The sequence below is a fragment of the Felis catus genome, chromosome A1 (assembly GCF_018350175.1).
Source record: "Felis catus isolate Fca126 chromosome A1, F.catus_Fca126_mat1.0, whole genome shotgun sequence".
Lineage (NCBI taxonomy): Eukaryota > Metazoa > Chordata > Mammalia > Carnivora > Felidae > Felis > Felis catus.
The window spans coordinates 212,334,521-212,352,887 of record NC_058368.1 but is presented as its reverse complement, the minus strand read 5'-3'; the positions used below and the strand labels follow the sequence as shown (position 1 = coordinate 212,352,887).

Sequence of the window (18,367 nt, the reverse complement as noted above, 5' to 3'; positions counted from 1 at the left end):
TAACTATTTACAGAGTTCTTAGACAAGGATCACTTCTTACTTTTTTTTTTTTTAAATCATCAACTCCTACATGGTGTAGAAGAATAAAACACTGAAAAAGGAGGAATCTAAAATTTACTGTATCTAACTATATAAATATGTACAAGGCACTGTGCAGGAGATTTTCAATATACTACTTAACCCCAGTACAATACTTACAAAGTAGATTAAATTATATTTAAGAGATGAGGAAACTAAATCCTAAAAGCCCAGTGATTTACTCAGGATGCAGAGGTAGGTAAGAACATGATTAGCATTTGCCTCCAGGCCTATCTTACAATAGGCCTGGGAACACCACCCCACACCACAAAGATCAGTCTCTGGACTTTCCGTTTCCAGCTCTTCCCAAGATCAGAATGAGTAAAGTGTGTGGAAAGTAGTGGAAAGTTTTTGCTTAGTGGTGAGTAAACTAGGGATTGTGATAAGGAGCAGGAGGAAGTACAAGGGGAAAGACTAGTCAGGCAATTATAGCATGACATGGGGAAGGCTATCTTGTGCCAATTATCTCAATTTCCTTTTTCTTCCTTCAAAACTGTTTCACATATGATTTAATAAGTCTTTAACTCATTATTTTTCAGTTAATATCTAAGAACATCAACTATAAGTAAATCCTCCTTTAAAAGAAATCAAACATTATAGATAACAAAGTCCTCGTGCCCACCTATCTAACCCAGGTCCCCTCCCTACTTCCTCCAATGTGAGCAATACTGGATTAGGTATGTGCTCTTTCAGGCATTTAAAATGCATTTATATACAAAAATATGTAGCCATATAAAATACATGCTATTTCATGCATGTTTAGTTAATGAATAAATTATTTTTACTGTATACACAAACAAAAAAACAAAACCCTAATTTACCCAACTTCTACTAGGTAGGCATTCTCTAACTTCCAAATGGGACTTCCTAGATTTCAGAATCCACCAAAGAGAATGACTTCCAAAAAGATATTTTACCAAGGGATACAAAAAGGAAGCACCTTTTCAAAAATTTATTTTGAAATCAAGATTGTGTACTTTCTCCAAAGCAGTTTTGAAATCATTGTTTCAGAGATGTCTGATAAAGAGATGGAGCTAATTTATTATTTAGTATTGGTATGATCTACTGAAAACTGGATTCTAAGAGAGACATTGTAAAAGAAAGCCAAAATAAAGACTAATACCAGAATCAAGAACTGACCACATTTTTTTTAAGTGAAATTCAAGCCAAACTTTTGCAAAATATTTAAAGTACCTTCGTGGATGGAGCCCCCATGGAACATTGTTTGAAAACACTTGATTTACTATTCTCTAGGCCTTTCCTAAGACTTTATTCCTATGAGTAATAAGGTGTGTGCCTATCAAATCCAGACTCTGAAGAAGAAGGACTTGGTTCTTTGGATGCCTACTCCAAATATAAGAAATCATAGATCCATGAGACTCAGTCAGGTTGGAGCCAGTTCTGACCTTAAAGAGTCCCTGCCTGCAATGAAAACAACCCCATGTTGTTGTTTCCCCTTCCTGTACCAAAAAAAAAAAAAAAAAAAAAAAAAAAAAGTATACATAGACATATCTTTAAGTGTCAATTTCCTCACTGAGACCATATCCCTGTTATAATGGAAGGGTTTTGCTGAGAGCTATTAATAGTAATTTCCTTCAGTAGTGATATACTCTCTATTTCTGGTAAGAGCAAGGAAATCCAACCAGCTTCTTCCTAACAACATTATACTACTTATATAAGAAAGTGACTTACAGAAGCAGGATGGTCATTTATAAGGTAAGAGGGTGGGGCGAGGGGCCTGGGAAATGGGAATAAGCAGGGGTGATTTTACTTTATTCTCCTGAAACTATCACCTCATTTCTATACATGAGGAAAAAAATTAGAAACATATCTCCATGGTCTCCCCCTCCTTCAGGAAAAAAACAAAAACAAAAACAAAAACAAAAAAAAACACCTAAAGCTCCCCTCTTTAAAGCAGGGAGGATTTTAGATTAAAAGAGACTTAAAAGACATAACCAAATACAATGACTGGACCTGTTTTCGGCTCTAAATGGAAAAACAACAAAAAGGAAATGATAAGACAATCAGAGAAATCTGAATATGGAGTTGGTATTAAATAATAAATAATCAGGAATTATTATGAATTTTGTTAGGTGTAACAAGGCATTGTAGTTGGCTCAAAATCTGTTTGTTTGTTTTTTTTTAAGATGCATCCTGGAGTATTTAGGGGTGATATGCCATGCTGTCTACTTGTGAGGGTATGTTTGAAAATTTTCATGATAGTTTCAAAGAGAGGTAAAAATAAGAGTACGGCATAATATTGATGGTTGTTGAAACTAGGTGATGAGTTCATGGAGGTTTGCTGAACTCCTTATTTTTGTGTATGTTTAGAAACTTCCATAATAAAAAGTTTATTTTGAAACTTGTGAAATGTGACCCATTCCTTTACCTAACCACACACCCATGCTTTTCCTTTTTCCCACCCAACCATTATATTGATTTATCACTCCAATGACTGGAAACAGATTTAGTGGTTAAGTTGAAGACTAGAACTACACTGTCTAGGTCATTGCTTGGGTCCTAGCATTGCCCACTTGACCTTATGAGAGTTAACTAACCTCCACATCTCCTCATCTGTAAAATGGAGATGATAAAATTTGCCTTGCTTGGGTCCTGGCATTGACCACTTGACCTTATGAGAGTTAACTAACCTCCACATCTCCTCATCTGTAAAATGGAGATGATAAAATTTGCCTTTTGGACTGTTATGAAGATAAATGGGTTAATAAATGTATTTAGAATAGTGGCTGGTACAGGTGCCTGGGTGGCGCAGTCAGTTATGTGTCTGACTTCAGCTCAGGTCATGATCTCGTGCTCTTTGAGCTCAAGCCCCATGTCGGGCTCTGTGCTGACAGCTCAGAGCCTGGAGCCTACTTCAGATTCTGTGTCTGCCTCTCTCTCTCTCTCTCTGCCCCTCCCTCACTCACACTCTGTCTCTCTCTCTTAAAAATAAATAAACATTAAAAAATTTTTAAAAAATAGAATAGTGGCTGGGATATAATAAGCACTCAGTAAATCTTAGTGTCATTATCATTATTAGTTAAGTAACTTCTGAAAGTAGGAAGGTACTCTACAACATCATCTCGTCTAATTCTTTGTTTAATAAAAGAAAAACTTAGGGTCAAAATGTTTTTAAAAAAGAAAAAAATACTTGCCTAAGGACACAAAGCTGGATAAAGGCAAAGCAGATTAGAATTCAGCTTTCCTGGAATCCAGGTCAACGTCATTTATACTTTATTTACTTTAATACATATTCAATATCGAACTGAATCAGTATCTATCATGCTCTCTGCTTAGTACTAAGTAAAAGATTAGATCTTTTCTTTTAAGTAATACACCATCTAGCTACAAAATAGTAATAATACTAGCTTTTGTACAGTGACTTTCACTTTTCAAAGTGCTTCTAATAAGTTCAAGGACAGGAAAACAAATCTCTAGTAACAGAAGTCAGAATAGTGGTTAGAGTCTGGATGAGAGGGATTCATTGGAAGAGGATATAAAAGGGACATGCAAGAAGTTTCTGGGATGACAGAAATATACTATATCTTGATTAGAATGCTGGTTACACAGATATATACATTTTTTAAAACTCACCAAATTGTATACTTAGGACATATGCACTTCACTGTATGTAAATAATTTTTACCTTAAATTTTATTTTTTCATAAATGTTTTTAATGTTCATTTATTTTTGAGACAGAGCATGAGCAGGGGAGGGAAGAGAGAGAGGGAGACACAGAATCCGAAACAGGTTCCAGGCTCTGAGCTGTCAGCACAGAGCCCGACACGGGGCTCAAATCCACAAACCATGGGATCACCTGAGCTGAAGTCAGATGCTTAACTGACTAAGCCAGCCAGGCACCCCTATCTTAAATTAAAAAAAAAAAAAATCCCTGTACATACATGTATTTTCCTGGTTTCTCAGCACTGTTAACTACAGCAAATAGATATTTCTTGAAAGTTGAGAAAACTGGAAGTTTTAAAAGGGCATGATCAAGGATATACAGCAAAGCTAAACCTGGAAGTAGGTCTCAATTCCTTGCCCAATATGTCTTCAAACTCCAGAGTGAACTCACACAACATAAGGTATTAATATAAGTGGGAAAACAGAGGCGGGGATAGAAGAATTGCTAGTCTTGTTTGGAGAAAATATAGAGAAAAGAGAAATATGGAGAAGACAGAGATCAACACAGGACAGACAGATGCAGTAGTAGGGAAGGCTTTGGGTAAAATAGGGCTTATTTAAGTGTGTCGCTAATGCTCTGGTGGCATCTGCCCCTCTCTGTCAGAATGTCTCAGGCTATTGGTGAGCAGGAATCATATTGCAGGCAGTGGACTCCAGGCATAAAAACTATCACCTCAACTTGTCCTGTAGGCCCTCTAATTCTCCTGTTTCATTCCCCTACTCCTTTCCAATGAGCTCCCAGGACGCTGATCAATCCCCCTAGGGATAACCTCTGAGCCAGATGCCTTTACTTTTCCTAATGGCAAAAGTCTCAAGACCAAGAGTGGTAGAACAAAGCCCGAGGCATTCTGTGGGATACAGTGAATGTTTAGTGGTTAAAATAAAAGTCCATTGTCCTTTATTCTTCCCTCCAGATTTTATCAACGTGGAAAATAATGCCCTTCACGAAATGGCAAAGTAAAGTACAATGTGGTCTTTAATCTGTCCTTCAGTGTTTATATGTGAGCCATTTGGCACCAAGTAAGCAAACAGGGGTTCACTTAAGTGGGGGAAAAGTTGTCACTGTCACACAATGCATCTGAGCTAAGTGGTGTGATGTCACTACTGTCTTAAGGTAGAACTGCCCACTAAGGAGTTCTAAACTGCTCCTGCTATTATTGGCTTCAATAGCCTGTGGTTTAACTGCACACAGCTGGAAGACTCAGTAGTTAACTGATGTATATGATCCTCCTGATCTACAATGCACTAGTCTTTAGAACTGGAAGGTTCCTTAAAGATCCTAGGATGTGGGTGGGAGGTGGGGTGGGGAAGGGGCAAAGGTGAGGAGTGGTCCAGTTACATGGCAGAGCTGCAGGGCTTGTGACCTGAATCTTTCTTGTGGATTTTACCTTGCAATTGATATTTGATTATTCCCTGGACTTCTTAGTTTCTAATTTCTCCATCCCTGATGGTCTTGCTTGCCTAATGACAACAAGAGTTCTGAGGGAGAGACTTTACCATAGTGCAAGGCTCTAGCAGGTAATAACTACATATCTTTCTCACAGGAGTTACCATTTCATGAGCACCTACCATGTGCCAGGCACTGGATTTTTAAAATGACCCTATGACATGAGCACTATAATCCTCACTCTACAAACAAGAACACCAAACTACCAAAGTTTGTAGTGGCAAAGCAATGACTGGATCTTATGTTTAACTAAGAATCCCATGTACTTTTCACTTATTCACAGTTATCATGGAATGTCCATAAGAAAATTTCTGTAGCCTCAAGTACCTATGAAACTCTAACTTTATTAATTCCTTTCTGTTATATTAAATTAAAACTTTTCAAGCTACCCTTTAGTGTCATCTTAGCAAAATATGGAATTGTTCCAAGGACCAATGGCTGGATATTTTTTATTTGTCCTGCCAGATCCATTTTCCACTCAGCTTTGTGCCCTGGGAAGTGGCCTTTAAGGACTATCATTTAGTTCCCTACCCTCTGGCTTTCAGTTAGGTTTACCCACTGGGAGGCACTAGATGGAGGTTAAGGGAGAAAAGAGAATGATAATCATGTTCTCCTTCTTCTTTTAATTCTAACATCAATGGACACTAGAGAGGTCCTTCAAATTGGCTGGGTTTATCTACAATATCCACCATTCCTACCCTGTGGCTCTCTTCTAGAACCACACCTATTCTCTTTGGGATGAAACTTCTCCCTTCACTTGCCCATTCAGGTTTAGGGGTACCAACCCCACTGTTGCAAGCCCCAGGATGCTTTATCATCCTTTGTTACTTTCCCTTAAGTCTATTTCACCTGTATAAACAGTTCCTAAATTAAACTTTCCTCAATTGTTCCATTTGAGGATCTCATGTATTTCCTGCAGGTTTTCAAACTGATACAACCTGAGCTCTAGAATTTACTTGATGCTTTAGATCACTGAACAAATACAAGATGCCTTTACATTTATACATTCATTCCACAACTATTTATTGGGCACCTATTGTGTACTAGACAATGGGTTTACAATGGTAACAAATGTGACCACTGGTCTCCTACATAAAATACGGTACACAGGTTAAACAGATAATCACACAAACTAGTAGAACACTATAACTGTGCCATGTGCCATGGCACAGTGAGGGCTAATGAGAGGAGTCAATCTAATAGGGAGATCAATAAAGGCTTGCATAAAAAAATAAAACTTGAGCCAGAGACAAATAGGTGTTATTGGGCATAGAAGGAAAGAATGATCATTGCAGGCAGAAGCTGATGGCTGACAAAGGCTGGTGTGGCTGAAACAGACAAAGCAGAAGATGCTTGAAGAAAGATAAAGCTGAACAGGCTTTGTTGAAAGCCATATTGAAAAACTGCCTTTATCTTCTAGTTACAGTGTGAAAATTGGGTTGGAAGGTCAGAGTGGTTTGACCACAGGCCAGGTAAACAAGGTGAGAAGGAATCTAAATGGTGATAGGAAAAATGGAGAAAACAGATTGATCTTATATATAGATTCAAAGAAAGATTTGCTCCCTGCCGGGAGATTTCAGTGCCTGGTTCCTTACATACATTAATACAACTGTCTTAGGTCAATGACTTCTCAATAAATGGAAAAACTCTGCCTTCTCATTGTGGGATAGGGGTAAAGAAAGATTATTCTAGGTCTAAGAAAGAGGATGAAACTCAGTAATGCAGTTATACACACAGGCTCAGGACATAAAAACTGTCCCCATATTGACTTCCTGTCTTGACCTCCAACAACCCTTACTGTCTAGAAATTCCTTAAGAAGGAGAGACTGAGTTTTAGAGAGAACTGCAAAACCCAAAGATCAGAGTTTTCCTCTTGGCTCTACCACTTACTGTGTTGACTGTGCAATTAGTTAATTTCTCTGATCTTCACATTCTTCTTCTGTAAAATGAGAATGATAAATATTTCATAGGATTGTCATGAGGATTAAATTAGACAATGTATGTGTATACATATGCTGTTTGCTAATTCAAGTAACAGAAAACTTATTTAAAAGGACTTAAAGAAAAATTTAAGGGGCGCCTGGGTGGCGCAGTCGGTTAAGCGTCCGACTTCAGCCAGGTCACGATCTCGCGGTCCGTGAGTTCGAGCCCCACGTCAGGCTCTGGGCTGATGGCTCGGAGCCTGGAGCCTGTTTCCGATTCTGTGTCTCCCTCTCTCTCTGCCCCTCCCCCATTCATGCTATGTCTCTCTCTGTCCCAAAAATAAATAAAAACATTGAAAAAAAAATTAAAAAAAAAAAAAAGAAAAATTTAATATTGGGAAGTCTTATGACAGATTTCAAGGTGTATTGACTCAGCAGTGTAATTAATTTCTTTTTAACCTTCTCTTCAGTCACCCTTGACGTGTTGTTGACTCTCAAACTGGCTTCCCTTGTGATCATAAGTTAGAAGTATCACATTTAAAGAGGGAAACATCTAAACTGGAAATGAATATCTTTTTCACTATTTCCTACAAGAATGTGAGAAGCCTTTACCAAACAACAATAGACTTATAGCTCATTAACTAGAACTTAAAGTAAAATACACAAGGGCAGGAATTTTTGTCTGTTTTGCTTACTGATGTCTCCTCAACATTCAAAATAGTGGTTAGGCCTCAATAACCATTTGTGGTCTGAATGGACCACATGCCTAACTCTATTCCAACCACTAGTAAGCAAAGTGGGATTACCACGTATTGGCACTTTTCTGTAAAAGGTAAAATAGTAACAATTTTAGGGTTTGTGGGCCACATACAACCTCAGTAGCATATTCTTCTTTTTTCAACCCTATAAAAATATTTAAAATATTCTTAGCTCTTCCAAAAACAAGCCTAGGAATGGATGGCCCATGGGCCATAGTTTGCTGCCCCATGGCTTAGACTAACTATGTGGGGTGAAATGGAGGGACAAATACCATGACCAGTAGAATATGTACAGCACTCAGCAGCATCCTCCACGTATAAAAAAGCACTCAATAAATATCTGCAACTGTCATTGATGATGTACTATTTTCCTTGTTCTTATTTTTCTAGGATATTAGACTCCAGAAACCTCTGTTCTATGATAAACCTGCCATAGGTTATTGACTGCCTCTGACTCTGGACTGAAGCAGCATCTGGGATAGGAACCTTGTGGGCCAGTGCATAGAAAGACATACCATACAAAAATAAGTAAATATAGAGAAAACAATAAGCTCAGATTCACAAAATCAGCAGAGGATGTGAGAAGTGTATTATAGTGGAGGAAATGAGCTCTATTCTCAACTATTAGGGAATTCAAAGTTAAAAATTTTAAATAAGTTCCTTTATGTCTCAGAATCTTGAATAGGCTAATAGGCAACAAATCCCACCAAGGTAAAAACCTATGTGATATTTTCAATACAACAGAATTCTCTTTCCAGAGACCATTGCTATGATATTTTCAAAAACATTGCCCTTAAGGTTTACAGATGGTATGTCATCTTCATTGTTTTATATTATCTGATCTTCAAGAGCAGCCCACTGAAGTTGGGAAGAGCATGACTATTGTCCCCACTCATTAATCATATTAAAAATATTTAACAATGAATATAGCTTGGGACCAACCATAGCCCTGTAATGAAGTGGGTCCTTAATGCCTCCTGCTGAGCCCCACACTGATGTTTTTATTACTAAAAGAAGAGATAGGTGGGGATCTTAAAGGAGGGGCCAGTTAGAGTAACTATTCACCAAACAGTACAGAAGGATTTCAATATTTTAATATTCAGTATGGCTATACCAGTGTGTACCAGATAACTATAAGCCCTACCTACTTTTGCCAAACATGAAAGAAAGAAAGAAAGAAAGAAAGAAAGAAAGAAAGAAAGAAAGAAAGAAAGAAAGAAAGAAAGAGGGAGGGGAGGGGAGGGGAGGGGAGGAGAGGAAGTGGCTTTTCCAGGACTATAAACCAATAAATGGATTCAAACTTAGTCTTCAAGAGTCCAAATCTTCTACTGTTTTTCTCTTTGTTACCCATTCTCTTTACTTATATGTTCTTTTTCACATCCTGTGGATCATCCTAGTCAATGACTCAGATCAGGGAAAAGAATATCATATTTGGAGACAGAAGACATGTTCAAGTCCTAACTCTGCTATTTATTAATTGTGAGACCTTGGGCAATTCACCTGATCCTACAAGACTGAGTTTCTTCACTGAGGAAATCACAGTAATTATGTCTGCATAGCAGGGTAGCGGAAGAAAAGCTCTGTAAAATATTAAGTGTTGTTCAGATGTCAGCCATTCACATTTTGCACAAATTGGCAGTTTTCATCTTAAAAACCTGGATGTTGGAATTGATATTCTTTTTCCAGATAGAAAACTCAGACTTCTGAGAGATTAAATTACTTGCCCAAGGTCACACAACTAGTGATGATAGAGCCAGGAATGACTTCAAAGCTCTTGACTTCTAATTCATGGCTCTTTGCTGGGGAGCCTCCAAATTCACATCACAGGCTGCCTACAAAGATGGAAATGTGAATGATCCTAACTTACAGTCACAGCACTGTTGGCAGGCCTTTGTCATCAGCTCCTTCCAAGTCTGCAGGAAGAAGGCCTGCTTCTGGCCCAGCATACATCTTCTGTAGTTCAGGGTATGCCTAGCCAACTGCTAAGTCACTCCAGCAGCTGTGGAACTAGAATAGCAAAACATGATGTTAATAACATTTCCGCTACAGATACACAAGCAGAAGAGAGCATGGTTGGGGACAGTGCCTACCCCAGAGGGTCTGCCTTTCAAGCCCTCATCTGCCAAAGGCCAAAGGGGTCGTGATTCACCTTATGACAACTGAGAAGGAAGAGTTATTCTCAGCCCAGGAAGATTCAGCCTAGGTTGCTTCAAGAAGACAACCCTCACTGAAAAGCAACAGAAAGTCAAATGATATAGATATTTCGCAATTCCAGAATTCTAGGTAAACTGAGTAAAGCAATGCGGTTTTGTGAAATCTGGCTTTGGAGTCAGATAATTTTTGGATTCAGAAACCAAGCCTTCCACTTACTAGAGCTGGTAATCATTTGCACTGCCTCCCAAATTTCTCACTCTGTCTTCCAGGCATATGATAGGACTACACTTCCTAGCTTGCCTATGGTTAGGTGGAGTCATATGACGAATCCCGGCAAATGTTTTGTGAGAAGAAGGGATGTATGTCACTTCTAGGCCAAGCTTTTATGGCTGGTATGACACTCTGCAGAGATGCCTTTTCCTGTGGTATAGCAAGAGTTGTGATGGTTGCGGCTCTGCTGCATCAATGACCCCACTACACTGAGCAGGGCCCTCCTGCTGACTCACTGTGAACATGTGACAGAAACAAAAAATAAACCTTTGTTTATTTTAAGTCACTGAGATGTGTAGGTTGTTTAGCACTACAGCATAACCTAGCCTATCCAAATTGATGCATGAGCTATGATTTTTAGTATATTACTTAGTTTCTCTGAGCATGAGTTTCTGATGTTTAAAATAAGGATGCACATCTTTTCAGGATTATGAGGATTACCGATCGTTTATGTAAAGCACCTCACAGCTTTTAGCACAGATTTGGTCCCCAAGCAATGTTATCTATTACCATTATAAAACAGTGAGGGAGAAAAGCAGGTGGAAGCAGGATATCCTTAAGCAAACACACAGTTCATAGACTCCATTCAGCCAGACACCTGGACACAGAGCTTTGGCGGCCAGGTCAGCCAGCTAGAAGGAGGCCCCTGAATGCCTCCAGTCACTTGTTCATTCCTTCATTCTAGAAACATACAATGAATACCTACTATGTGACGGACACTATTTAGGCACTGGAAATATAAGAGAAACAAAGTCCCAGCTCTCATGGTCTTTACCTATAGCACCTAATGCATTTAAATAAATGGCTGGTTTTCAGATTTCCTAATTATACCTTCAGAGAAAACAAAGAGCCTGGAATTTGATCCTTTACATTTTAGCGATTTTTTTAATTCCTTGGAAATATTTTTGCATATATTTACTGCACTTTTACAAATAGGCAAGGAAGTTATTATCGTGTATTTTCCCCGGTGCAGAAATTAAGGAGGGGAAAAATAATTATCTTGTTTTTATTAGCATCAGTGGCAGTGCCAGATCTAGAATCTGTACTCTCAGGTTCCTTGTTCAGGGTCATTTTTTTTTTTTTTTTTAATCTCAGGCTGACAAAAAAACTTGAATCACCATCCTGCTCAGGGGTACTCCTGGATAACACCTATATTAAAGTACTGTAGGTGAAATATAAGAATGGAATTGTTCTGTGATTATAGTAATAATAAACCAACACAAATAGGATACTAAACAGAAGTGTCCTATACCAAATCCTGCCTAGTAATGGATCACATATCAGAAAGTTCTACTTCACAACTCCATGTGTGGAAAGAGACCTAAATATACATATAATGTAGGTGATTTTACCACTGTGGTGAGGTATGTAATAAGAAAAAGCCAAATGGTATCTCACCTCCTGGTGTCTTTATTATTGGAGTAAATGTCCTAGAAAGCTAGGCCACACCTAGTTCCTCACCAATAGCTCAGTATTTTACTCTAAGCCCACGCCTTGAAAATCCAGCATGTCGGGGCGCCTGGGTGGTTCAGTAGGTTGGGCAGCCGACTTCGGCTCAGGTCATGATCTCGCAGTCCGTGAGTTCGAGCCCTGCTAGGGCTCTGTGCTGACAGCTCAGAGCCTGGAGCCTGTTTCAGATTCTGTGTCTCCCTCTCTCTCTGACCTTCCCCCATTCATGCTCTGTCTCTCTCTGTCTCAAAAATGAAAAAAGTTAAAAAAAAAAATTAAAAAAAAAATCCAGCATGTCAAAGATCAATTCAAATATCATCTCTTTTATGAAACCTTCCTTTATCGCCTTATCAAAAATGATGTTCTACCATCCTTTGTATATTAATCTGGCTCTTACTGTACCCTCATGTAATATTCAGATGGCAGTGAAACAGCCAGACTGAGCCGCTGTTTCACATGGGAAAATGACGGAAAATAAAATAAGAAATATAGATTGAGGCAAATTATGGAGGCCTCTGATACCAGACTAAAAAGTTAGACTTCCCTCTACAGGCAAAAGTAGCTTCTGGGAAACGTGGGAGTATTTACAAAATATAAATAAAATCATATGATCACTCATTTACTAAAAGAAAGGGAGAACGTGGAATAGAAATCAGGGTTTAGATAATGTGAAATTAGAGATAATCTAAACAGGTACTTTTGTTTGGGGGATATTTTTATGTTTGTATTTGACTAGTTAGATTTGTTTCAAATCTGATAAACAAGCTGCAACTGAACACCTGAAATCAAGACTTAGGAAACTGTCTCTGCAGTGCCATAATCTGTGAAACCTTGCGGGAACTCTCCCAGGTCACTACTTTCATGGAAAATAGCCCCTACTTTCCCAGCAGATCAGAGAACTCTGAGATATGAGTACTCTTTCCCAAAGTTAAGAAGTTGAATTAACCAAATATCGATTGGCTTTGGAGAGCGAGTTCGTATTTACACGGATGTCATCATAATCACCAAGGGTCCCTGGGCTTCTTCGGTTGGCAAACCCATTCATGGCAACCAACTAACACCTTCCACCTTTTCCTAAGTAGTGTGTGAAATTCTGAGGTGTTCTCACTTCTATGTGTAAGACACACAGACTGCTCTGCGTTAGTTGAGCCATGAGTGTTCAGAAACGGGCCTTTCCGCATCTCCCAAGTGAAAAAAAAAAAAAAAAAAAGACGCCTTTCCACTAGCACTGACTCCAACTCACCCACGGGGCATGGCTGGAACCCCTTCATGTCCCATCTCGCTGGAAGCCTGTCCTGACAGCAGCTGTTGCTCCAAACCAATTCGCTGTCACTAACCTGGCCGAATCTCTGCGGAGCCGCCCCTTTCAGTCGAACGGCCGCCATTTTGTTTGCCCCGCGCTTTTTCCAAGAGCCACTCGTGTCCCGCCCATCCCAGCCGACGCCTCTCTGTCTTCCAGTCCTCCAGCGCCCCTCTATGGTACGTTCACTGTACTACATATAGTAGTACAATTTCCCCAGCTTCACTGCTCCCCATTTCTCCCCACTTCTCCCCACCTACTCCTGGCTACCCACTGTAAGGAGAGCACCAGCCTTAACCAAACTGCATTTTGCACGCTACCTGTAACAGTAGTCTTCAAATTTTTTGGATTATTTACTTCCAAAGTTTGAAAGTTAAATACCCATTCACACATTTTTAACTTCTGTCCTTTAAAATTTCTCATCATAAATTTAAATCATTGCAAAGGGTGATATTTCCAGTGTATTGTAAATAGTAACATATAAAAACAAAACTCTCTTTATACATCTGTCCAATGAAATCTAAATACTACAATGATTTGATATCCATCCACTTGAAAGTAGGTAAATGAACACTGCTTTTAACATATATTTCACACTGTTACTTTTTAGTCACTAAAGAGAATGCCCTCACAGAATTTGTTCAAAGAAATATATCTCCGGGCGCCTGGGTGGTTCAGTCGGTTATGCGTTTGACTTCCCCTCAGGTCATGACCTAGCGGTCCAGGGGTTCGAGCCCCACTTGAGGCTCTGTGCTCACAGCTCAGAGCCTGGAGCCTGCTTTGGATTCTGTGTCTCCCTCTCTCTCTCTCTCTCTCTCCCCCCCTCCCCCACTCCTTCCTCCCTCTCTCTCTCTCTCTCTCTCTCAGAGTAAATAAATATTTAAAAAAGAAAGAAAAAAAAAAAGAAATACATCTCCATGCTTTGTTGATCACCCTATCATAGTTCTCTACGACAAAAGTATACATGTTATTCAGATATGTATTTATATTTTTAATTTCCTATTTCCATAATACTCTTATGTTTATAATTTCTTCTAGATTGAATTACACATTAAGATTATTAGTAGCACAAAACTGTTCCAAACAACATAAATATATTACAAAATTTGATAATTATTGAATAAAAAAGTAAAATTTTACTAGACATATATCTTGTAATAATATATAAACACAATATATACTACATATCATATAACATATATTTGTTACAAAATATATATTCCATATTTTACAAAATATCTCATGGGAAATGTAGGGCTCCGTTGCAATAGGAAGGCCATCAGAGCAATGACAGTCTTTTACAAGATGCAGAGGCATTGGCAACTTCCTTGCTTTCCACAAAGACTCTTCAGTGCATATGGGAGAAATCCTTCAGCCAAGGATTTGAAAACCTCACAAATTGAGCCTACATTTCTCTTTCTAGATTTTTTTCATTGCACCTTCCTTTACCAAATGCTCTCTTTTTCTGCCAGCACATATTTTTCCCATTTCTGTTTTTTGCTTTATTTGAGAACCTCTCCCCAGGCAACACAGTATTCCGACTCAGTAAGATTCAGAAATGGTGGGAGGTATGCCTCTCTTCTGTCAAGTGGTTAGAAAGGTGATTATGAAAGGAAAATGGGGAAAGAGACCTAGAATGACGTCTAATTCAGGCTGATCAATTATAGGAAAAAGTAAATGTAGAGCTTGAGGATCTAGAAACATATTCCCTAAATCTCTCTCAACCCACTCTACCCCTCTAGGTGTTTCTGTGCACACTAGGGGTACAAGTGATCCAGTTTGTTGATAGCTGGTCTAAATAGAGGGTAGATATTTGCATTTCAAATGGCTCAACTGACAGGCATTTCCTGAATAACAAAGTACAAATAAACAGGCAGAAAAGAGAAATAAGCACTTTTTGAGACCAGGCTTTGAGTCAGACTCTGGGCTAGGTACTTTCACATATGCTGATTTCAGCCCTTACATTAACTCCGATATGAACTTCTTCCATAACACTGATGTACCAATACTATCACATGCTTTTAATTTTTTAATTCAAATCAAATTTTGCTTAACCCACCTGAGATAACTAAAAATCAGCCACCACTTAATTTCCTCTTTCCTGTCCACAGCTATGTCTGATTTCCAAACAAAGCTCTGGGTGGCGATGGCCTTGGCAGAGGGGAATGCCTAATATACAAAGAAACGTAATTCCTTTAGGAACCAGGGAGCACAAAACTCCTGAATACAGGACATGTGGAATGTGCCAGAGAACAGGAACATTACCTTTTGAATTTCCCATCTTTCTATAACATTAAAACCAAACAAGATGACACTGAACACCTGAGTAAAACTTCTAGTGGCATAGTTACTATTATCCACATTTTAGAAGTGAGGTGAGGAAACTGAAATTCAAGGAGTTGAAGCAATTTCCCTAAGGCAGACGGCCAAGAAGAGCTATTGATTCGGAATGGCTTTGCTCCAGTTTTAACTATTTCACTAATGAGATATGGAAATATTCACTTCTTCCCCCCTGATTCCTCTGCAGCTGTCACACATGAGTTTGGAAGGTAAGGCATGTCCTCTCAGTGGGTATGTGTGAGTATTCCTACAAGTGGAACACTGGAGCGTTGGTGGGATTTACTGCTCAAAGATAAGATATAAATGAAATGCTTGTGTGCCAAGGGCCCTCTGCTTTTCTTGCTTCCTCCATTGCCATCTGTGCTTTGGGAGAAAAGTCGCTTGATCCTACTGGGGTCACTCGATTGGAAAACTTAAAGTCAAGTGACATATTTTATTGGGCATTTCTCATGGGCAGTCTCTTCTGCCAGCCTACGAGGAATTGCTGGGAGAGTCTGGTGTGCCATGCTTCCGCCCAACAGAGGATGTGGAAGAGAGGCAGTCCAAAGTGGACATATAGATGACGCAGCCAAGAAGAAATTGAGGTATCCATTTCTTTAAACCCCAAATCCAGTCATTTCTGATTCTGTCAGCATTCATACATTACAAACAACACAGTGAACTGGTGCTAGGCACCCAGACCCTTCATAGTCTAGCTCTGCGGTGTTCTTTGATCAGTCTCTCCCTCTTTGAACCCCTAAGGAAAGATCGCTTGCCTTTCTACCCTCCACCTGAGCTTAGGGTGGATTCCCTAAACAGGTTCAGTGTTGAGCCAATACCTGACTATCTTCTAATCAGCCCCCTCACCATGGTCAAAGGGAAATCTACAGCCACAGAATTCAATCATTTTTAAGATTTAAGACTTTCAATACATAACCCCTGAGAGATCTCATCAGTGACTTCCTATTATCTCGATTCAAATGTATTTTTAAACTATTTCTATCTGCTTGATGCAATAGGGTATATAAAAATAAAATTGCTCGCAGTAAAGTTGGGGATCTAAAATGTATAAGAGGAAACTACTTAGTTTCTTAGTAGCAGAGACAGAATTTTCACTCTGTTTATAATCCTGGAAACTGGCCTGCTGTGTGGTACTCTGAAAGTGCTAACAAGTATGAACTGAACTGAATCGAAGTAAATCTAAGTAAGTGAAAAATAAGAGTATAGTTAAGTAACAAGATGAATGGTACCAGGAAGTAAGAGACAGGCTGAGGACCAAGTCAGGTAAGGCTTCAGGGAAGAGGTGAACCTGGCTTTGAGGGACTGGCAGGTATTTTCACAAGGAGGGTATTTTATATAAAGCAAGAAGTAGAAATGAGAAAAAATGAGTGTTGGCAGAAAAAGAAAGCATTTGGTAAAGGAAATTCTAATAAAAAATATCTAGAAATGGACGTTTAGGCTCTGTCCGGGAAGTTTTCAAATCCCTGGGTAAGAAGTTTGGTCTTTCTCCAATACGTACTGAAGAGAAAGCAGGGATATGTACTTGTAGAAAGCAGGGAGGTGGCCACTGCCTCTGCACCTTGTAAAAGACTGTCATTGCTGTGATGGCCTTCCTACTGCAACCTCAGCCCTCCATTTCCTATGAGGCATTTGGTAAAATATATAATAAGACAACTCTGTCACTAAGGCTAGGAGGCAGATAGGTATGTGTTTCTGTGTGTGTCTTTACCTGGGAAGGAAGCTTCAGAGTTACTGCAAAAATATCAGAAAATCCATAAGCACAAACTACACTTTCTGTAAAATACATAAAAAATAGCTCATATATACAAGTGCCAGTATTTTCAAAATGTATGTTGATACAGATATTGTTGGGATTAACAATAATATAGATACTGTTGGGGAGAGAGAATGGATTACTGCTACCCTCATCACCCTGACTTCAGGGGGCCTTACTGGTTTTGGCTCAAATGGCATAACATTGCCAAGATCAATTTTAAGCATTTAAATAAAACTTTGCTGAAGTCCTCACATTACAAAAAGGAAGTAGAGTAAATGAAGCAAGATAATCTGTCTTCTAGAATATCTTCAGCTGTGTCTTCCAAAATATCTTCTATGGGAAGACCGCTTACTATGAACCCTCTGCCTCAAGATAGAAGTAAGAATCTTTCCTTACCGCTCAGTAAGGCCCTTGAACCCATCTCAAAGTCCAGACTCATAAAGATGTAGACTTGAAAGAAGCTGATGTTCCCTCCCCAAAACTGGGAGAATCAACGTTCCATCAGAAGATTGTTCTCTTCCATAAATGAGGTACTCAGAAATCCATCCCCCTTTAGAAGGGATCCCATTACCTAGTCATGATAGAGTGGTCTTAACAAAACAACCGTGTCAGAACCCAATACGGTAGTTCATATACCTGTCCAAGATGTATGAGCAGGCAGGGGACATTGGGGAGATGAGCTCACAGAATAAAGACAAAACAATGCTCACGGAGCCTTTATCCATTATGTCTTCTACCTGCAATGCTAGGTCCCCTCTCTCCTAACTATTTCCATTGTCCCAATTCCAACTAATTCTTCAAAGCCATCCCATTTGACCTGTTCTCTGAAGTTTTCTCTGATCACCATCCCATTTCAAATCCTGTAGGCATTTGTCTACAGAGTAATCACACAGAAGAGGGGGAAATATAACTTTGACTTTCAGAATCCCAGATATGCCACTCATCATTAGTGGAATCGTGGTCAAGTTGCTTCATACATCTGAGCCTCAGTTTCCTTATCTAAAAATAGAGATGGTAATAGCACCTACTTTGAATAATGACGAAGTAGTCTATAAAAACACTTAGTACTGCCTGGTATATGGTAGGTGTTCAAGAAATGTTAGATGATATTATTATTATTATTATTATTAAAGTAATTAGTTTGCAGTATGTGATAATACTACTATGATATCTGCCACATAGTAGTGAAATATTATTTTCTTATTATT

The 18,367-nt window shown here is 39.0% G+C and overlaps 1 pseudogene; it reads right to left on the bottom strand.

Annotated features, from left to right (window-relative positions):
- Positions 1-13,224, bottom strand: part of LOC111556575 — a 342,142-nt pseudogene extending 328,918 nt beyond the window's left edge.
- Positions 13,225-18,367: the final 5,143 nt, after the last annotated feature.